Genomic DNA, 23,789 nt, shown 5'->3' on the forward strand with positions numbered 1-23,789 from the left:
CTCAAAATATCATGACACTAATAACTATATTTTCATTTTTTTAGTTGGGTTTAAAGATAGGTGAAAAGCAGGATGGGATCACTGGAAGCAAGAATGGAGATATCACAGTGAGTTTTGGAGGCCAGGGGAGAGCCTGCAACCCATGGGTATTTTTTCTTGCCTAAAGGTAAGACATGTGGATGAATCAGAACAGAGTATCTTAATTCCTAATTTATACTGAATACACGATCTGTGAATAGAAACACATATACTGTTTTCTGTGTAGTTTCTGTGGTTGCCTCCTGATTGGTAGCATGTGTGGATTAGCATAAAGGGCTTTCGTGTTTTGAGAGCTCAGAGACATTATCTGATTATTTAATACTTCTTTGACTGATGCTGAAACCAGATAACAGTAACCTGGTATTTGTCACTATTCAAATCTTACCTCAAGTGCTCAGTGTAATCCTCGTAATCTTAGCAAAGAGTTACAATAAAGATCAAGCTAACACCTGACAACTGTTCAACATTTCATTTGTTTTTAAAATACAAAGCAAACATTCAGATTGAATTATTGCCTTAATCCACACGGATCACTTTAGTCATGGGCAAACTAGATGAAAGTCAGCAAGACTCAATACTATAGCTCTAAAAAGATTTTGCCACTCCAATGTTTAATAATACAAACTCAGACTGCATATTTTTAATGCACAAACTTTGAAAAAAGCCACTGCTAACATGTGGACCCTTCAGTCATTCTGTAAAGGTAACTGGGAAGAATGTATCAGATGCAGATTAAGTATTTGTCCTGGAGTCTCTCATTGACAGAAAAGTGAAATTCCCAAGGAGTTATTTTGACTCCACGATAGGTTTTTTTTAGCAATTATCACAGCTAGCTGCACTTGGCCCCAAGTAGGCCAATTAATTGTCATGACCCAGAAGGGAGCATAGAAAGGGAAATATTAGAAAGCAAACCCCTCAATTTTCACATCCTAATCACAGCAGTCTGATCTCTAGAAAGACTTTTATGAAAGCAGTTTTGTATTTCTCCAGATCCTTTCAAGCAAATAACCCCAGGGCTCTGATTTCTGCATTCATTCTCTGTAGCCACTGTGGAATGCACACAGCCTTTTAACAAGCCCAAGCAGAGCTGCACTGCTTCTTTTTTTTTTCTTTAATAAAATAAACTTTCATTTGTAAAACAAAATATAAATCTTAGAAGTGGGGAGTTTGCAGAACACCCAGATCACAGCCTTGCAACTTTCCCCACATAATGGAGAGCTTTCCAGGGTTGTGTTCACACACCCACCTGAAACAGAAAGTAATGGTTTACCTTCCTTTGTGACACTAGGCCCTGGAGTTACTCTAACGTACTTGGAGAATTAAAGGCGAGTAATTAGGGCCTCTTTAGTCTGTCTACTCCTGTGGGCTGGACTCACGGTACGGTGAACTGGGCCTTGAAATATAGTTCAAATAACTTTAGGATCAAAAGTATCAGGGTAATGGGACTTCCCTGGTGGTCCAGTGGTTAAGACTCCATCTTCCAATGCAGGGGGTGTGGGTTCGATCCCTGTTTGGGGAGCTAAGATCCCACATGCCTCATGGCCAAAAAAACAAAGCATAAGACAGAAGAAATATTGTAACAAATTCAATAAAAGACTTTAAAAATGGTTCACGTTAAAAAAAAAAATACCATGATACTTTTTTAAAAAGATTTTTTAAGTGCATCTATGAAAACAGCATATGGCAAAATGGCATATAAATTGCTTATAAAATAAAGATAACTGCCAAAGAATTGACGCTTTTGCACTGTGGTGTTGAAGAAGACTCTTGAGAATCCCTTGGACGGCAAGGAGATCAAATCAGTCAATCCTAAAGGAAATCAACCCTGAATATTCTTTGGAAGGGTGTGATGCTGGAGCTGAAACTCCAATACTTTGGCCACCTGATGTGAAGAACTGACTCATTTGAAAAGACCCTGATGCTGGGAAAGATTGAAGGCAGAAGGAGAGGGGACGACAGATGATGGGATGGTTGGATGGTATCACCGACTCAATGAACATGAGTTTGAGCAAGCTCCAGGAGCTGGTAATGGACAGGGAAGCCTGGCGTGCTGAAGTCTATGGGTTTGGAAAGAGTCAAACATGACTGAGTGACTGAACTGATCCATAAGTGGACAAAGTATTGTAGAAGTTAAATATTTCTAGAGAGAATGGGCTAACATGGTGACTTCCCCACTATCTTCTGGGTTTATCATAACTGTATGAGCCAAAGCTAGTGTTTGAGACAATTTGTTGTATAGACTGACATTAACTCTAGGGAAAGAAGTCTACAATTATTCCAATCTGGTTACACCTTTTTAGAGAGATCATTTTAAAGGCTCTATTGTTTTTCTTGTTTTGTTTGCTGAAAAATTGCTAGATTTAATTTTCTTTGAACATATGGATTTATAATAGTCAAATAAAATGTTTTTATAATGTTATGTAGTGACTCATGATGAATTAATGATTAAATTTGTGGCAAGAGAAATAGTAAGTTAATCAGCATAGATTGACTTTTTTAAAAAATCAGTTAAAGCTTATATATTAACCTGGGTTAGTTCACTATATAATAGAAATCACTTATATATAAATGTATGAAGTACAAGGCAAAATTTACCCTCCCTCTGTAAACCAAGCTGGCCCTGAGCATATGGTTTTCCTTTTAATTATCACTTAATAGTAATTCTGGGCCTTACTTTTAAAGAGCATTGGCAACATAACTTGGCACAGAAGTTGACATATTTTGCTTATTGGCAAGCTCTCTTTAGCTTCTTTCCTGTATTATTGTGTTTCTTTAAACAAATCTGTCAATATTCACAGAATTAGATAAATTAGAATTGGAAAAATTGTTGTGGAGGATGGAGACTTTCCTCTGACTCAGGCCAAATTACTGTTTACAGACTTTTTTCTTATTGTTTGGCCTGGCTTTGTGACAACACAAAGAGTAACGTATGTGATATCACTTTCTTTTTTCAATATTCATGTCTATCTAGGATTCCCTAGTTGAGTTCTAACTATTTTCAATATTTTTGCTTCTCATTACATATTTTTTCCAAATTGAATCCTTTTAAAATTACATCTAATAACTTTGCTTTTTATTTTCTAGGCTTTCACATTCCACCAAAGAAATCACATATGGTAGTGTTGTTGGGGAGTCCATTCAACAGACTTATGGAATAATCTGTGGAATCATTCTATTGCAAATTATTCAGTTGCCAGAATTCCTTTCTAGAACAAAGTGGAACAGAAATGCATAAACAGGTAAAACTGTTTTTACCTATAAGGTGAACCACATGTATGCTATGTACATACCTGTGAGAGGGTGGCGTGAGTTGTAATTGAAAAGACCAAGCCTTTACCTGGAATAGATGCAGTTAGTACAGTTGCTCTAGAAGTACTGGAAGAATGAAATGCATTCTTCACGAACAAGTATAAGTATCCTTTTCTTCTACTTCCCAGGTGAATGATGTGGAAGAAATGTTAGACCTATTACAGAAGAAATTTATCTGTACTTCTAAACATGCATAACTATGGTTGTCCCCCTGCAGCCCTGAGGTTAAATATACAATTTAGTTTGAGAAAGAAGAGCAAAGGTATATGAAAAATTTTAACGTGCTTTTTCTAAAAATGGAATCCACTACTACGGCCACATCCATCCAGCTTTCTGTTAGGATATTCCGGCTCTTTCTGTAGAAAGAGCCATCAGTGTCTGAGGAGGAGAAGATGCGGGCATCTCTCTGAGACGTGGTTTTGTTTTCTGCGGGCGGTGCTACGGTGGCTCCAGCTTACCTGACCACCGCAGGTCCTCCTTCGGGATCTATCACACTTTAAAGGAGACAGGTTGAATAAGATGGGGTCCTTGTGCTCAAGAATCTTACGCCTTATTAAGGGAAGTAAGACAGACACAGACAAATCTATAAAATCAGGGAATGAGGCAGTATGTGACAGGTGTGAGGTGAACAGAGCAAATGTAGTATATGCCTCAGGCAGGGGAGACTGAGTCTCACTCAATTTATTTTCACTTAAGTTATACTCCAAGCACTCTAGCTGTATATCATGGGGAGAAAAATACATGATAAAGGAAGACTTCTAAGGCTGGATGATTTAACAGACCCTTTAAAAGAATTAGCAGAAAATGCATTTTGGTTCACAGCAATAGCTGTATAGAGAAGTTAAGTTTTCCTAGTTTTTCTATATTTGATTTTGCACGCTCCAGAATAGATGGGTTTTCTTTTGACTTTCACTTTGATTTTCTTCTCTGTTCTTTCCACTCCTGCTGACCTCTGCAAACACCGCTTCGTTCTATCCAATTCACAAGGCCTCTGGGTCACCTCAGACAAAGACTGGTGTTCAGGGCAGCATCAAGTCACCGACTTCCCTCAAAGGAGAAGCAGCAAGCTGGCGTGGGACTACAGACCCTGGGGGTGAGATTTGTGACCCTGGGATTCCCAGAGTCGTAAAATTCTTATTTGGGGAATACTACGTAGCTATTTCAAGAGCAGGCCAAGTTCTTTCTAGGAGTTGTAATACACAGCATTGCTTTTTCCGTGAGAAAGTTAAGCTAAGCCCCTCAGGGATGCTGTGGGAATAAGAGCCACAGTGTTGTAACTAATCTGCTTTAAAAGCTGAATTCTTAAAAGATGCATTTTACAATTTTTAAGTCATATTATTTTTACAGTTGAAGCACTCAGGGTAAAGGGCCATCCAGGGTATTTTGAAAAGATTATACACTGTATTTTGTCAGAACATTTTTTCCCTATGATTTCACAGGCTCTCCTTCATGGAAGGGAAAAAAAATGTTCCTCTTTCTCCCCCTTCTCTTGCTCTTGTAACTGTACTCAGAATTCTTGGGGAGATAAAAGAGTTTAAAGATGCTCCAACAACTTGCTGGTCTATAGTTAGATTTTGTTTTTCCTATTTAAAGTGTGCAGTACTCTGTAACTGGACTGATATCCGGGCTGGTTGCCCAGTGGAAATTTCAGAAACAGAGGACAGTGTGTTTCTGTACGTTGTTTCAAATAACTCTCCTTGCTTCTTTAGGGAGATATAATAGGCATTCACATTAGGCCAGAAGGTTATTAGATCTCCATGAGGCTCCGTCCGGCTACATGCCATGAATATTATTCTGTCAACACAAACGTCATTAGAATCTGCTAAAATTGAATTACTCTTAGCAGCTTTACAGCTGTCTCACAACATTTGACAACTACCAAGAAATGCATCTTGGCATCAATGAGAATTCTTCACTAGGCCGATTTATATCTAAGAACAGTGGGAAATGTAGGGGAATAACGGTATCACTGTTTCAATGTATAATGTTTACAAAATCGGTACTGAGTTTTTTCTCTCACAGGCTGGGATTGATTTTTCCACCCGCCTTCTCCCAGTACCTTTATAGCCCTGGCGACTATAAATAAGTTGCAGGAAAATGACTTCTCTGCTGTTTCACGATGCTTTTCTTATCTGACTGCAGCAGCTGTCACGTACCCACATGCTCTCATTTAAGATGTCTCTGGCTGGAAACATTACTGCTTCTGTTCTTCAGTAGCTGAGGAACATGATGATAGTATTTTGTGAATTTAATTCATTTCTTCTCTTTTGCTTTACTACACTGTTAATGTCTAGTTCTCTCTGTGATCTTCAGTCTCCTCCATAGGGTTCCTCTGTCTACAGTTAATATTTATCCCAAAGAAAAACTGCATTTCAGATTTTAAAAAGAATCTGTGAGTCTGAGCTTCATAACTTGCTCTTAGATTTCAGTATTCCTAATGTGAACCTACAAATAATGCTGATCATTTTCATTAGTAACAAATCTTCAAGGTCAGTGTTAAGAGCTTCATAACACCCAGCACTAAACATTTCTATACGTTCTTCTCCACGGTATTCTGTTTGCTTTCTTTAAAATGAGATGCCCTTAAAATGCACATAGGAAGTGAAATATTGCATAGGATGAAACACAACAATATCCATTTGAAAACCAGTAGGGTTAAAGATTTTGCATGCAGTTAAATTCTGTATACTTACATTTCCTTGCAAACTTATTGCAATTCAGTTTCTTTTCAGTTAATATTATTTATTGTCTGAGGTAAATTACATTCTCAGGTGAATTAAAATCATTTTTAACATCATTTTATCTTGTTACTGAGTCTTAGATTTGTCACAAGAATCAGGACAGACTACTAGTGGAGTTCATGGAAATAGCAGAACTTTACGTGGAGCACTGCAAAATTTCTGCTTCATAAAATTTCCCCCTAAATCATTGTGTGAGAAATAGATCATTTATTAAGTAAACAATAAATATTGGGAGAGAGTCAAAGTTATTACAGAAAGAAATACCCAAAGTCATGGTGAAAAACACTGCAGATCTTCTAATGGGCAAAAATGCACCATGAAATTATTTCCCACAATGCCCGAAGACTGCAAAAAAGAGCAGAGTGCTGGGCAGAAAGAAACAGAGAGGCCAGCCAGTATTTCGAGGGTCTGATCAAACTAGACACTCAACTGGGATAATTTTAGCCAAATTCCTCCCATTTTCTCCACTGTAGAACTATTACTAAACAGCATAAAAGTATGATCAAGTGTCTTTCAAACTATATAATTGGTGGTATTACTGGAGAAGACCCTGTTAATTTTAGAGGAAGATGATGGATTAGTTCTGAAAGTGAGGAAGTAATCAAAGGAACTGGCATCTGGATTGGAGTGTCAGAGAACAAAAGTTTTCTTTTGTTGGAGGGAGGACTCTTGGTTTACAGGTAATGAGAGAGATGATAGAGGGAAAAAGGTGAGAAGAACCAAATTCAATCAGATTTCAAACTAGAGGTTAACTGGAAGCTGCTAAAAGGGCTGCACTAAAACAAGAGAACGGAAGTATAAAAAGATGGTTTTTACAGGACGAATGAAAAATACATTAGCACTGAGAAGCTTTCTGAAATACAAGTATTCACATCAGAATTATTTTAGAACATACTGCATATTCTGTTTGCTCTTAGAGATATAGTCTAAGGTTAAAAATGCTGAGGAATCTTAAAATTATCTCAGTTTCTTTGTCTTCATAGTAATTATTGTATTGTTTAAGATCCAAGAGTTGCAATAATATAGAAAAAGAGATATATGCATACACATTTTTTAAAAGTTAAAACCATGTAATGTTAAAAAGTTGAAAATATCAAATTCAAATATAATCTTACAAGATATATTTTCAGGCTCACTCCATCCAAAAACTTTCAGAAACAATAATATTCCTTGTGGAAATCAGTACTCCTCACACCCAGTTTTCATTTTTTAATTATTCTTCACACTGAAGGAATCAGAGACACTTAGGAAATGGCTGATTCTAAAGGAAGAAGAAAAGAAGTGGAAGGGAGTGGTGACCAACCTCTAACACCGTTGAGTGCCCTCCATATTCTGAGAAGGAAAGTATTCAAGGATGAACAGATTGTGTTAAAAGGACACAAGCTGCCAGCCTAGAGTACTCCTCCTGATCCAAACTGGGAGAGTGCAAACACCAATAAAAATAACAACTATAATTCATTGGAATCCATTGCATAAATATATATCATTGAGTTAACAGTAAGACTAAGGAAAGAGACTATAAATCAAACAAGCTCATTGATCACCTCTGGAGATAACTAACATACCAATTCCTTACTTTTGAAAACTGGTAATTAAAAGATGAGAACAGTTCAGGAGACCATGTTTGATCCTGGCCCATGGAGCTCCTACATGCCATGGAGCAACTGAGCCCCTAAGCGCCACAACTACTGAGCCTGTGCTCTGGAGCCCGGGGGCCACAGCTACTTAAGTCTGAATGCTCCAGAGCCCGTGCTCCACAGCGAAAGAAGAACACACCTCAAAGCCTGCACACTGTGACTGAGAGAGTAGCCCCTGCTAACCGCAACTAGAGAAAAGCCCTCGAAACGACGACGACCCACCACAGTCCAAAAAAAGGATGAGAACAAGATATAATATCTTGTTTTTTCAACAAGAACTATAGATTCAAGGATTTTAAAAAAGGGGCCCTAGTTGATAAAATTTTTTTTTTTACTTATTTATATGATAATAATAAATGTAAAAAAAATAAGTAGAAAGTCACTGCTAATCTCAATCAAACAGCTAAGGGAAGAAACTTCAATGGCTGTAAACGTTTTTGGTGAAATGTTGGTAAACAAGATATTCACATAATGTTAAGTATCTCCCCACAGATTATTTGTTAATTGAAAAAGAGAAAACATACCTTTGTGGTGAAAGATCTGACTAATGGAATTAATCCAGAGGCACTACTTACTTGTGAACAACACAGACATTCTGTAAATTAAATGCAACAAGAAATACTGATTTTTCCGTGAACTATTTTTCACAAAAGTGTTTAACTTGTATCTAATCATGACGTTAGTTTTAAATTTCAGCTTATAGAAAATATAGGTGATAGAGAAATATAAATTATGTGATGAAAACACACCCAGACAAATGCAGAATGTAAAACATTCTATAGGACATCTGGTCTGATATCTTAAGTTAGTAGCAGGGGCAGAAATAAAAAGTGGTAAAAACAACTTGACTTAGAAAGACTTAGAGACACAACAAATGTATTGAGTGCCTTATGATCGAATCCTCATGAACAGGTATATGGGAGAATTGGAATGTAGACCAATAGACTGGGTATCTGATTTTATTAGGGAACTATTGTTGATGTTAGGTATAATCATGCTACTGTGATCATATGGAGAGCATTTCTTCTCACACTAAAAAATTTGGAGGAAAGAATCATGATATATATAAATTAAGTGTTATAGTCAAAAAGATAAGTATAAGCAATGATGCAAGTATAAATTATATAGAGAGTATATATCTAGATTGGGCTTCCCAGGTGGCTCAGTGGAAAAGAATATGCCTGCAATGCAGGAGATGCAGGTTCCATCCCTGGTTTGGGAAGATGATCTGGAGAAGGAAATGGCAACCCATGGCAGCATTCTTGTTTGGAGAATGCCCATGGACCAAGGAGCCTGGTGGGCTACAGTCCCTAGGGTTGCAAGAGAGTTGGACATGACTTAGTGACTAAAATAGCACAAATACAACCTATATCTAGATTAACAGAAAAGGCAAAATGTTTACAGGTGTTGAATCTGGACGGTAAAGTATACAAGTCTTTGTGGTATTCTTTCTGTTTTTCTGTATATTTTAAAACTGTCATGATACAATAGTTTTTAATTTTAAAGAATATTTGTTGTTCAGTCTCTGTCATGTCTGACTCTTTGTGACCCCATAGACTGCAGGATGCCAGGCTTCCCTGTTCTTCAGTATCTCCCAGAGTTTGCTCAAACTCATGTCCATTGAGTTGATGATGCCATATTTAAAGAATATGTATAACTATAAAGCCCCAGAAGTTATAATAAAAAGTACAGTAGCTCCATTCTCTTAAAGCCTTTGCATTAGAATTCAAATAGCCTGCTTCTAGGATTCAAGTTCAAAGGGATAAATATTTAATTTGGGGAAATCAGTAGCTTTAAAGGGAGCTCTGAAGGAGAAAATCGTATGATATCCCTGATATACAGAGTTTAAAAAAAATAAATGAACTTATTTCCAAAACATAAATGGACTCGCAGACTTAGAGAATGAACTTATGGTCATCAGGGAAGAAGAGATAGGGAGTTTGGGATGGACATGTACACACGGCTCTATTTAAAATGGATAACCAACAAGGGCCTACTGCATAGCGCAGCGAGCTCTGCTCAATGTTATGTGGCAGCCTGGGTGGGAGGGGAGTTTGGATACATGTGTGTGAGGCTGAGTCCCTTCACTGACCACCTGAAACTATCACGACACCGTTAGTCAGCTATACTCTGCTGTAAAAGTTTAAAAAAATAAAGGGAGCTCTGCTATTGGAAACACTGGAATTCATACCTGTAAAATGTAAAGTATGTAACTGCTTCAGCACTTCCCTGGAGAATTCTTGACCCTGGAAGCTCCGTGGGTGTAGCTTAAGCGTGGCGTGGCCCCACATGGGCCCGTACCCACTCCCGGAGCCTTCCTGGAGCCGAGCTGTCCTGCTGCAAGTCCTCCAGGCCAGTGCACGTCTGAGATCCCAGCTTCCAGTGCAGATATTCCTAAACCCAGGGAAACGAACTAACAGTTTCCAAATTTGCTCTTGCTTCCGGGAGAGCTGGACGAGAGGTCCTAAAGATGTCAACGCCAGGCTACCCCGTGCCCCCACATCAGAATTCCCTGGAATGTCAGGTCAGTCGGATTCTTCAACTCAGTAACACTTGGCTAGTCTGCAAATGCCCCATCACTGAGAAAATACATGGCAGAAAGGGTCCTGTCCATAAACTTCCACCTCGAGTCCAAGCATTTTAAATCAATTGTCCTTTCAACAGCCTCTTTTTAACAATTCCAGTCTTATGACTGATTCTCTGCTTCCTAGGTCTTTGAATGGTAATTTCCATGAGAGTCAATTATTTTATGCAGAAACATGTTTTTCACTAGAAAGGAAATTCTTTTTATCTTACTAAAGTTGGAACATAATAATTTAGACATTTCTGTTCTCTAAAACATAAAACATCTAGTGCATGGCTGTTACCTGAAGTACTAAATCAAAGTGTTCTTCTAAGGTAGGATGTATGGCCTTAGAAAACTCACTAGGTCAGAAAGTACTCACTGACCTCCTACAGCCTGAAAAGGAAAGTGTGGGACCACTTATGGGAAACGTCAATATTAGCCTGACTGCATGTCTGCAGAGAGTTACAAATATTTATGGGAGAGAAGGTAATTAAAAAATAAGCTAAGGAAGCATATTTTCATACTTTTCTAAGTATTTTTTTTTTAATTTTTAATTTTTTATTTTTTTATTATTATTATTTTTTTTTTCCAGTGGGTTTTGTCATACATTTCTAAGTATTTTCTAAATGACCCAAATCAGGTAACAAATACTTCACCTTCCACTCAGGTCACTTCCTGGGTAAATATGACCACTTCACTTACAGTTTTGTTTTTTTTTTTAAAGGAATCAAAGCATTTTTCAGATGTATATTAGTCTCATAAAATGGATATCTGGATATTTTATATAGCAAGGCCTTGTGGTCTTGTAGTTTTGTATAAAAGGTGTGTTAATATGTGTGTGTGTGTGCATGTATTGAAAATTCCATAGATTCTTGATTTTCACAAACAGGCAATATACTCCCAATCCTCTTGAAATTAATGGTGAACTTCAGTAGAATGAACTGTGTAACTGGCCGAATCCTAGCCATCATGAAAAAGGAGTTTAGTCAAGTGGTAGAGGAGGAAGAGGGTCTCACTTTGGTCCAGAGATATGCCTTCAGCTTTGGAGATCACTGGTCATTCTACCATTGGAAAAACAAATGGAAAGGCAGGGGTCATCTTAGCATTGTGAGGAAGTAAGGAAGATACTCACCAACAGGGGAATCTTGGTTCCTAAGTTGTGGACTAGGGGCATTGACTCTGATGGAAATAACGCACAATCACTGAGGATATGACAGTAGTCTTTAATCAAGAGGATTCACTTTCCTAGTATTACTTAAATAGGCTTTTATGTCATGTGACAGACTCAAAGACCCAGCAGAGTGACTAAAACTGACTTCTCCTAATGCAAATGTATTAGTCTAAAGCAAGGTTTTTCAACCCCAGAACTGCTGACATTTGGAACCAGAAGTTGTTTGTTGTGGGTCCTGTCCTGTGCCTTATGGGATGTTTATCAGCATCCCTGGCCTCTGCCCGACGGATGCTGATGGCACACCATCAGTTACAATGACCAAAAATATCTTCAGACACTGCAAAATGTCCCCTTTTGGGGAAGATGCTCCCAACTGAGAATCACTGCACTAGGAATTCAAATCTATACACTGATACCATGTATTACAGCTACTTTGGGGAAGTGAATACTTAGTATAGTTTATATTCTTAAGAAGATCCTGACTCATTAATTTTTTTTAAAAAAATGTCTATTTATTTGGCTGTGCTGGGTTTTAGATGTGGCATGTGGGATCTTTAGCTACAGCATGTGAAGTCTTAGTGACAGCATGTGGGATCTAGTTCCCTGACCATGGATTGAACCCAGGCCCCCTGCACTGGGAGCATGGAGTCTTAGCTACTGGACCACCAGGGAAATCCTTGACTCATTCATTCATTCAGCAAATACTATACTGTTGATATGTCTCTCCTAGGAAGAATGAATAGCATCTTCCAAGGCCTTCGGGCAGGACAAGGCCTGGGTATTAGAGGCAAGTTCGAGGTATTAGACCGATTGGTCTTTCTTGAATTTATCCTTAAAAGACTAATTTTGCTCATATAGATTTTATGTTTGGTTTCATCAAAACCTTAAATCTGAAAGTTAAAATAATGATTGTCACTTTTGATAATGGTATGTACACATATACTTTCTGGGATCTTTTATTCTTAAATATCATGAATAAAAATCTTGGGTCATATTTAGTCACTAAAAAAAAAAACAAAACTGAATAAACCATCAGAGTTTTAGGTATGTGGGTATATCTATCAAGAAGTAAAATCTGATTCTTCTGGCCAAAGAAGTTGAATTTGAAATATATAATTTGAAAAGCAACATGTAATGACTAGGAAATCCATTTTCTACTAAACATTGATATATATATATATATACACATATATATATATATATATATATATAAAATTTGAAATATATGTATATATCTATCTGTGTATCAGCATTTGGTAGTTCATGTTTATCAAAGCTTCTAGGCAATCTCTATTCAGTATCCAGTGTGATAATTTCTGAATAAAAACATCTGACTCGGCCCACTCCCCCATTAAAATGCTTTCGTGGATCTGTACTGACAGTGGGATAAAAACAGATCTAAGCATGATCCATGGATTTCCCACCACAGCTACATCCCAGACCGCACGTGCTCTCCTTCCTCGCTCTAGCTACCCAGACTCCCTCTGGCCAAGACTTGCCCCGGGTCTGCACACAACGGTTTGTCTGTCTGGACGGTACTACTGTCCTCTCACATACTGAGTTCCTGCTCATTCTTTAGCTCTCAGCTGAGCTCTCTTTCCTTCCAAGGTCTGACCACTCTGGCTAGATCAGTCTCCCTGATACATACTCTTAGAGTACCTTTATCTTTTTGTCATACCATTATTCATATCTGGAGTTTTTCAGATCTACCGTGTGATTATCAATGTATCTTTCTTCCCCACCAGAGCACACACACAGTACTTTCTTGCGTACAGAGCCCATGTCCAATTGGTTCAGCATTATACCCAGCATCCAGCATCAGTGTGGCACACATGAGACCTTCATAAGTCCCTGCTGAATGAATGAATGATAAACCCTCCCAGCTCCTTAAACACACTGTGCTAATATGTGCTCCACACTTACGCCCTGAGCGTGGGCCTTGCTTCCTTCTTTTAGGTCTGCAGCCATCTCCCCAGAAGGAAGTTGCGGTGGTGGTGATGGTTCACAGATGCAGGATTTGTGCTAGGTGCAAAGTGATGTCACGCAATTCCTATGGGCTAGGAAGGAGAGAAACCTCTGAGTCTCCTAAAACCTCATGTTGTTAGAAACAAATTTTTTTTGTGAGTCTGCTTCTTTTATGGTTTATTCCAATTTCGATACATTCAGATTCCCCTATATCTCATTCAGGGTAAATTTAAAATTCCATATCTGACCCAATCTACAACCTTGCTACAATGTACTGAATGTTTGTCTATCAGAAATGTACATGTTGAAATCCTAACCCCCCGAGGTTATGGTATTAGGAGGTGGGGGCTTTGGGAGGTGGTGAGGTCATGAGGGTAGAGTCTCCATAAATGGGATTAGTGCCCTTATAAGAAAAATAAAAACAAGAGCTCCACCACTTTTCCACCATGTGAGGTTACAGCGTGAAGATGGCCATCCACAATCTGGGAAGGGTCCTCACTAGATACCAAATTCATCAGTGTTTTCATCCTGCACTTACCAGCTTGCAGAACTGTGAGAAACTGTTTATGGCATTTTTGCCATAGCAATCCAAATGAACCAAGAAGCTTATATGATACACATAATCTCTCATCCTTTCAAGTCATTAAAATCAAGCTCAGTGGCTTTGGGGTGGGTGGTTAAAAAGCATCTAAAGATTTTTTTTTTTAATTTTTTCAGTTGGTCTTGTATTTTTGGTAATAAAGGTTTCTGAGAAGCTTTTCATTGCTAGTGAAAGTCTCTCAGTTGTGTCTGACTCTTTGCAACCCCATGGACTATATAGTCCATGGAATTCTCCAGGCCAGAATACTGGAGTGGGTAGCCTTCCCCTTCTCCAGGGGATCTTCCCAACCCAAGGATCGAATCCAGGTCTCTTGCATCGTAGGCGGATTCTTTACCAGCTGAGCCACAAGGGAAGCCCAAGAATACTGGAGTGGGTAGCCTATCCCTGCTCCAGCGGATCTTCCCAACCCAGGAATTGAACTAGGGTCTCCTGCATTGCAGGCGGATTCTTTACCAGCTGAGCTACCAGGGAAACCCTTTTCATTGCTAAGCACAAATCAAAAATCTTGAATTCTTTTAGTGAAGAGACTGTTAAATATCTCTTATTTGTACTAGAAGAGCCACTGCAGTGAAAAACATTCTGAAATATATTTCATTTTGGTGTTACTTATTTTGATGCCTTTTTACTCTGTATATGCAATGTGTATCTCCCAGAATTTCTTATAAAAAATCTGAAACTGACTTACCATGTAGTTGCTAACTTTATTCTAGATGCATCAATAATTAAAAGTAAAAAAAAAAAAACCAAACAGTTCTGAGTGATTATGTAATACACATGAATCCACCACACCACTTGGAAAAACTGTCAATGGAAATTTCATTTGTAGGGGTTTGGGGCATAAGGTGACTGCATAAAGTGTCTACTTTTTAAATAAATAGTACTGTTTTGGGAAGAATTTTTCAGGCAGTGTCTAGAATGTCCCATAAGGAGGTACAGAGATAGGAGTTGATATGAGCTCCTTTGAGATTCTGTCACTAGATGGAAGAAGTTGTACTATTCATACCATAATTCCTAAATCCCTCCCTGCGCCTTCCCTTGAGTCTTAGAGTGGCTGTTCAGAGTCATTATGGATGAGTTGAGGGTCACCTCCTGCTAAAATGCTGATTTATGGATCTGCTTCTGTTTCTGCTGCTGTTTACAGGCTCCTTGTCCCCCTCCTTGCCTCCTTCCACTGTGATAAAATGGGGACTTTTAGGTCTAGTCCAAGAGTATAAATAATGATCAGGATGACTATTTTTCGGATTCAGAATTCCTAAAGTACCTAGTGAGAACTTCATGAGAAACAAAATTATTCTTGTTTATAAATAAAATCATATTGTGAGTATCTAACTGGGTACATATATAAGAGGGTATTTAATAAGATACCCTCAAGATGATTTTAACTGTATCAAGAGAAGAGAAAGAAGGAAGAGGAGAGAGAGAAAAAGAAAGAGGGGTTACTTTTGATCTCTGATTATTATAGAACTAATGATAATATTAACATTTAATTTTAAAATCTACATGTGCTTTTTTTTTAAGATGAAAGGAAAACTTCAGCACCCATCAGATAAGTTTCTCAAAGAAGAAGTCAATGAAGAGGTATAAGATGAATGCTCTGGACTAATTGGATAAAATAAAATATGTGCAACAGCATGCTTCTCCAGTGTCTTAAAAGGTATTCTACACTTAAAAGCAAATATTCAGTGCTCTGCATGCATTTAAAATATGAATAATTACTATAGAAGAATGTTTGATTTTTATGTCATGAGATTTTATAATATTTTAAAAATGTTTACAGGATTTTTAAAATAATTTGATTGCTTTAATCACTAAAAACTGAACTGAAACACAAAAATTGTATAAATGATTTGCAAATAATAGTGGAAAATATTTTTTCCTAAATGTTGACATTTAACTATCTCATTCTTGTAGTTTGACTGAATTTCCTTGTTTGTCCTCTCATTTGTCATTAGATATTGGAATTCCTCTTTAAGCTATATAATTGTAAATAAGGGAATTCTCCCTAAAATCAAAAGGATGCCCTTGACTATTATTTTATTGCTGGTTCTGATACTTTCACAAGTAGACTGTATCAGTTGAGTTCAGTTGCTCAGTCGCGTCTGACTCGTTCCAACGCCGTGGACTGCAGCGCGCCAGGCTTCCCTGTCAACTCCCGGAGCTTGAGTAAACTCATGTCCACTGAGTCGGTGATACCATCCAACCCTCTCAACCTCTGTTGTCCCTTTCTCCTACCACCTTCAATCTTTCCCAGCATCAGGGTAGACTATATAGCACAATCTTAATATTGTAAAGCTTACTGACATATTAGCATTTTCATGTTAATTGGTCTGGTAAGCTCTTTTGATACAACAGACTCTACTTATAAACTGATCAAAGTATGTTTTAATAAAAGCCTTCTGGGGCTTCCCTGGTGGCTTGGCAGATAAGAATCTGCCTGCCAATGCAGGAGACATGGGTTCCATTCCTGATCCACGAAGATCCTACATGCTGAGGAGCGGCTAAGCGTGTGTGCACCACAACTACTGAGGCTGTGTTCTAGAGCCTGTGCTCCACAAGAGACGCCACCGCATTGAGAAGCTCACACCGCACCTAGGGCAGCCCCTGCTCACCCCAACTGGAGAAAAGCCCAAGCAGTAACGAAGACCCAGAACTGCCAGTAAAACATAAGTTAAAAGAAAAAGCTTTCTGGCACATTTTTTGCTTATTCATTTTCTTCTCATGATGACTGACAGATACTCTAAGTAAAGAAGTATAGGTATTGCGTTACCATCTATACGCTAGCACATGTTTTTTTTAAAAGCGTAGTCACTTAGTCATGTCCGACTCTTTGCAACCCCATGGACTGTAGTCTGCCAGGCTCCTCTGCTCATGGGATTCTCCAGGCAAGAGTACTAGAGTGGGTTGCCAGTCCCTTCTCCAGGGGATCTTCCCAACCCAGGGATCAAACCCGGGTCTCTCCCATTGCAGGCAGATTCTTTACCATCTGAGCCACAGGGAATATTTTTAAGTCACTCTTTATTGAGTGTCAGGTCCTTAATATGTTAAGGGTACTACATAGAATATTCAATCAATTCTTACCAGAACCACGTATGTTGGGCATTAACAGGTCCTTTGTGCAGAAACAGAGACAAAGCCTCAGAAAGGCATTTTCATTCCCTGCATCTCAACAAAGCCAGAGGTGACGACAGAACCAGAATTTAAACCTATGTTGGCCTGACTTCAAAAAGTGTATTCCCTCAAATAAAGCAGTTAATAATAAAATGATACCAAAAACTGGAAAATACAAAAAGTACTTAAATAAATATTCTTATCTATTTAAATAAAATTTATATAACATGCACAAGATAGTACAGGTGTACCTCAGAGATATTGTGGGTTAAGTTCCAGATCACCAAACTAAAATGAATATCAAAATAAAGTGAGTCACACACATGTTTTGGTTTCCCAGTGCATATAAAAGTTATGTTTACACTATACTGTAGTCTATTAAGTATGCAATAGCATTATGCCTTAAAAAGAACAAGTACAAGCTTAAATATACTCACTTTGCTTAAGTCAGACAGAGAAGGAGAAATATCGTATGACATCCTGTATGCAGACTCTAAAAAGAAGAGATACAAATGAACTTGTTTGCAAAATAGAAACAGACTCACAGACTTAAGAGAATGAAAATGTGGTTGCTAGTAGGGGTAAAGATGAGGGGAAGGGATAGGTAGGGAGTTTGGGATGGAATTGTACACACTGCTCCGTTTTAAATGGATAACCAACAAGGACCCACTGTATAGCACAGGGAACTCTGTTACCTGGCAGCCTGGATGGGAGGTGAGTTTGGGGGAGGATGGATACATGTAAATGTATGACTGAGTCTCTTTGTTGTTCACCTGAAACTATCACAACATTGCTAATTGGCTACACTCCATATAAAATATAAAGTTTAAAAATACTTCATTGCCAAAAAATACTACCATCATCTGAGCCTTCATCAAACTGTAATCTTTTTGCCACAGTAACATCAAAGATCACCAATCACAGATCATAATAACAAATACAATGAAAATTTTAAAAGTTTGAAGTACTCAAGAATAATCAAAATTTGACAGACATGAAGTGAGAAAATGTTGTTCGAAAAATTGCACACTTAGACTGCCTGATGCAAGGTTATGATAAATCTTCAATTTGCAGGGGGGAAAAAAGCACTATCTTTGAAGCACAATAAAGCAAAGTACAATAAAATAAGGTATGCCTGTACCTAACATAATCATATAATTAAAACAACAGGTGGCCACAACTTTTAACCAATAGTTAGAAAATTGGGGTTTTATACATGTATTAGTTAGGAAAGGCTAAGTTTTATAAAGACACTGAACCAAAAATCTCAGTTATTTAACAAAATACAGATTTGATTCTTGCATCTGTCATAGTCCAATCAGCAGGGTCAAGATGAAGTTTTGGAAATGAAATTGAAATGCCAGTGAAAAGGAATAATGACAGAGGTGAGAATAAAATTCCTCCCTTTAAGAAAAAACCTAGACTTGTCTCCAAAATGAGCTACCAAAGATTAGTCACTTATTTAATATTAAAAATACATCTCACTAGTTTGTCCTCTCTTACAATGCCAGGGTAAGCTAAGCCTGGGTGTTTTAATTGTAACAGTGTTTTGTGGTAAATTTAAATATTAAACTGGTGTGTTTAATAAATGTCCAAATTATGACATCATTTTAAGGGACTATTAATTCACACCTTATTAAATTGTGAAGATTATAAAATTAGAGCTTATTTTTAGAAATAAAAAACAAGTTTTCTTGTAAATTGTGCTATTCTTGAAAGGAAGAAAAAGACTAATGATACTATCTTGAGCCCAAATACAGTAGAAGCAGCAGATGAAAAACTGCCTTTCTCCAACTCTGCCAATGTACACAATTTCCGAGATATATCACCACACCCTATTTACTATCCTTGGCTTGGCTTCAACTGGAGACTGCCAATTCCTTCTGAAACAGCCAGAAATTTGTGGCAACCTTGTTACACATGGTCTATTTTTTTTCCCATGGAAATATTTTACTTATATTTTTCCAGACTATGACTTCGAGAAGAACTCCATCCCAGGACTGTGGCTGTTGAAAGTTCCACCATTACACTTACGTACTAAGCACGAAGAAAATAATTTCTACAAGGAGATTTGTGATTTTAGTACTGTTGATATTTTAGTTCAAATTTCAAATTTCATTCTTCCATGCATTTATTGATTCACTCCAGAATATTTCTGGCTTATCATCTATATGACAGGCAGTGTGTTTAGTATTAGGAATCCAATTTGAACAGATCCTCACTCTTGATTCACACACTCATGGGGAAGACAAGCAAGTAATCACATAAATAAAATAAAATCCAGACTGTGAAAAGAGCTACAAGGAACACAATGGTGTTTCTGGGTCCTTATTTTATAATAATCATGTCTTTAAAAATACAGGGAAAAAAACACACACACTAAAGGACTTACTTTAAGATGATTTGGATGGCTTCCGTGGTGGCTCAGGGGATAAGAATCTGCCTGCCAAGGCAGGAGATAAGGGTTCGATCCCTGGTCTGAGAAGATCCCACATACCGAGGAGCAGCTGAGCCGGTGCGGTGCAACTACTGAGCCTACACTCTAGAACCTGAAAGCCGAACTACGAGCCCATCTGCTGCAACTACCGAAGCCTGCATGCCATAGAGCCTGTGCCCCACAGCAGGAGAAGCCACCTCAACGAGAAGCCCAAGCACCGCGACTAGAGTAGCCCCACTTGTTGCAACTGCAGAAAAGCCCGTGCATAATACAAACCCAGCACAGCCATAAATGGTGGTGGTGGTGGTTTAGTTGCTAAGTCGTGTCTGACTCTTGCGACCCCATGGACTGTAACCCGCCAGGGTCCTCTGTCCATGGGATTCTCCAGGCAAGAACACTGGAGTGGGTTGCCATTTCCTTCGCCATAAAGAAGTAAGTAAAATTATTATTATTTTTTTTTTTTTCTTTTTTCCTTTTTTTTGGTTTTTTTTTTTTTTTTAATTTTTTTTTCCCAGTGGGTTTTGTCATACATTGATATGAATCAGCCATAGATTTACATGTATTCCCAATCCCGATCCCCCCTCCCACCTCCCTCTCCACCCGATTCCTCTGGGTCTTCCCAGTGCACCAGGCCGGAGCACTTGTCTCGTGCATCCCACCTGGGCTGGTGATCTGTTTCACCATAGATAGCATACATGCTGTTCTTTTGAAATATCCCACCCTCACATTCTCCCACAAAGTTCAAAAGTCTGTTCTGTATTTCTGTGTCTCTTTTTCTGTTTTGCATATAGGGTTATTGTTATCACCTTTCTAAATTCCATATACATGTGTCAGTATGCTGTAATGTTCTTTATCTTTCTGGCTTACTTCACTCTGTATAATGGGCTCCAGCTTCATCCATCTCATTAGGACTGGTTCAAATGAATTCTTTTTAATGGCTGAGTAATATTCCATGGTGTATATGTACCACAGCTTCCTTATCCATTCATCTGCTGATGGGCATCTAGGTTGCTTCCATGTCCTGGCTATTATAAACAGTGCTGCGATGAATATTGGGGTGCACGTGTCTCTTTCAGATCTGGTTTCCTCAGTGTGTATGCCCAGAAGTGGGATTGCTGGGTCATATGGCAGTTCTATTTCCAGTTTTTTAAGAAATCTCCACACTGTTTTCCATAGCGGCTGTACTAGTTTGCATTCCCACCAACAGTGTAAGAGGGTTCCCTTTTCTCCACACCCTCTCCAGTATTTATTGCTTGTAGACTTTTGGGTAGCAGCCATCCTGACTGGCGTGTAATGGTACCTCATTGTGGTTTTGATTTGCATTTCTCTAATAATGAGTGATGTTGAGCATCTTTTCATGTGTTTGTTAGCCATCTGTATGTCTTCTTTGGAGAAATGTCTGTTTAGTTCTTTGGCCCATTTTTTGATTGGGTCATTTTTTTTTTAAGATTACATTTCAGATGATGTGGAGAGCCTTTTATAGAGGTTAGGGTTCAACTGAGACAGTGGATGAGGAAGATACAGTCATATGAAAAGACAATAGAAACTATGAATGTCCTAAGATTGGAAAGTGTGGTGTATGGGCAGAACAGAGTTCAGTGGCCAGGGAAACGGGGTCACCAGAAAGGAAAGCAGGGCCATGCAGGGCTCTCCCAGTCACAGAAAGCCACTGAAAGACTTCAGTGGGAAGGGTCTTGCTCCTAAGGTAGGATTTACATTTAAAAAAATTATTTTTGTGCCTTCATGGTTGAGAAGGTTAAAAAGGGTAAACGTGGACAACAAGAGAGAAGTGGATGAATAATCCAGGCAAAATATAACTGTGGTTTGGATCAGGGTGATGAGGGGAGAGGTGGAGGAAAGTAGCTAGACCTAGAGAGTGTCATACTGAGTGAAGGCAGTCAGACACAGAGACAAATATCAGATGACATTGCTTATGGGCAGACTCTTTAAAAAATGGTACAAATAAATTTATTTACAAAGCAACTGTTAATATGTACATGATATATTATTAAGTGAAAAAATGGTTACAAACATTATGCATAATGTGCTCAGTTTTCATTCCAATCCCAAAGAAGAACAGTGCCAAAGAATGTTCAAATGACCACATAATTGCATTCATTTCACATGCTAGCAAGATAATGCTCAGAATCCTTGAAGCTAGGCTTCAGCAGTATGTGAACCGAAAACTTCCAGATGTACAATCTGGATTCAGAAAAGACAGAGAAACCAGAGATCAAATTACCAGCATTCGCTGGATCATAGAAAATCAAGGGAATTCCAGAAAAACATCTAATTCTGCTTCACTGCCTATGTGAAAGTCTTTGACTATGTGGATCACAACAAACTATGGAAAATTCTTCAAGAGATGAGAATACCAGACCACCTACCTGCCTCCTGAGAAACCGGTATGCAGGTCAAGAAGCAACAGTTAGAACAGACATGGAACAATGGACTGGTTCCAAATTGGGAAAGGGGTACATCAAGGCTGTATTTTGTCCCCCTGCTTCTTTAACTTATATGCAGAGTATATCATGTGAGATTCTAGGCTAGATAAAATCACAAGCTAGAATCAAGATGGCTGGGAGAAATATCAACAACCTCAAATATGCAGATGATAAAACTCTAATGGCAGAAAGCGAAGAGGAAATAAACAGCCTCTTAATGAGGGTGAAAGAGGAGAGTGAAAAAAGCCAGCTTAAAACTCAATGTTAAAAAAAACTAAGATCATGGCATCCAGACCCATCACTTCATGGCAAATAGATGGGAAAAAGGTAGAAGCAGTGCCAGATTTCCTTTTCTTGGGTTCTAAAATCACTAAAGATGGTGATGCTGCCATGAAATTAGATGATTGCTACTTGGCAGGAAGGCTATGACAAACCTAGACAGTGTATTGAAAAGCAAAGACATCACTGCCAACAAAAGTCTGTATAGTCAAGGCTATGGTCTTTCTAGTAGACATGCATGGATGTGAGAGTTGGACCATAAAGAAGGCAGAGCACCAAAGAATGGATGCTTTTGAACTGTGGTGCTGAAGAAGACTCTTGAACAGTAGAAGACTCCTTTCGACAGTAAGGAGAGCAAACCAGTCCATCCTAAAGGAAATCAACCCTGAATATTCACTGGAAGGACTGATGCTGAAGCTGAAGCTCCAATTCTTTGGCCTCCTGATGCGAAGCGCCAACTCACTGGAAAAGACCGTAATGCTGGGATAGATTGAGAGCAAGAGGAAAAGTGGGTGACAGAGGATGAGATGGTTGGATAGCATCACTGGCTCAATGGCCATGAGTTTGAGCAAACTCTGGGAGATAGTGAAGGACAGGGAAGCTTGGCATACTGCAGTCCGTGGGATCACAGAGAGTCAGACATGATTTAGCAACTGGGAGCAACAACAAAGCAGAAACAGAGTCACAGAGGTAGAAGACAAACTTACAGTTTCCCAGGGATAAGGATGGGGGAGGGGTAAACTGGAAGATTGGGACTGACATATACACACTATTGTACATAAAACAGATAACTAAGAAGGACCCACTGTACAGCACAGGGAACCCTACTCAATACCCTGTAATGGCCTATCTGGAGAAAGAGTCTAAGAAATGATAGATGTCTATGTATAACTGGTTCTCTTTGCTATAGACCTGAAACTAACACAACACTGTAAATCAACTATACTCCAATAAAAAAATTTTTTTTAAAGATCTATACGGAAAAAAGCATCAAGACAGGCTGATGAGTGGATGTGAGAGAAAAGAGGGAGCAGTCAAAGGTGAATCACCATGCTAGGAACATGTCTGGGAAGGTCAAACAACATACCAGGCAATCTAGCTAGCTGACACGCCTAAGAGGCATTTATTGTAGATTTCAAATGGATATAAGCCTAGATCTAGAGGGCATTTGAGGTTAAAGGTATTCCTATAATTTGTATTTCTCAGCTTATATTTAGTACTTACATTCATGGGGATGGTTGAGATTAACTGGGACAGAGTGTATATGAGTAAGAAAAGAATGCTTAGCACCTAGCCATGGATGCTAAGAAATGTCAATATTTAAAAGCTAGGTAGAAGAAGACATTCGTGCAGAGTCTATATCCAAATGGCAGTGACTGAAAGAAAATGGCATTAAAATCAATCAAATATTCTCTTTACTAGGAACTGTCTAAACTGTAGATGGTTGAGAAAATAGAAGAGATGTGATCATGCATACCCACCAGATATTTGG

The 23,789-nt window shown here is 38.5% G+C and overlaps 1 long non-coding RNA gene across 1 annotated transcript; it reads left to right on the plus strand.

The window, feature by feature from the left end:
• The first annotated feature begins 3,213 nt into the window (after positions 1–3,213).
• Positions 3,214–19,221, plus strand: LOC133050474 (uncharacterized). The gene is made up of 4 exons (XR_009691627.1): positions 3,214–3,278; positions 4,336–4,441; positions 15,548–15,683; positions 19,106–19,221. It is a non-coding gene; the product is annotated as an uncharacterized LOC133050474 (long non-coding RNA).
• Positions 19,222–23,789: the final 4,568 nt, after the last annotated feature.

The sequence above is a fragment of the Dama dama genome, chromosome 32 (genome assembly GCF_033118175.1).
Source record: "Dama dama isolate Ldn47 chromosome 32, ASM3311817v1, whole genome shotgun sequence".
NCBI lineage: Eukaryota > Metazoa > Chordata > Mammalia > Artiodactyla > Cervidae > Dama > Dama dama.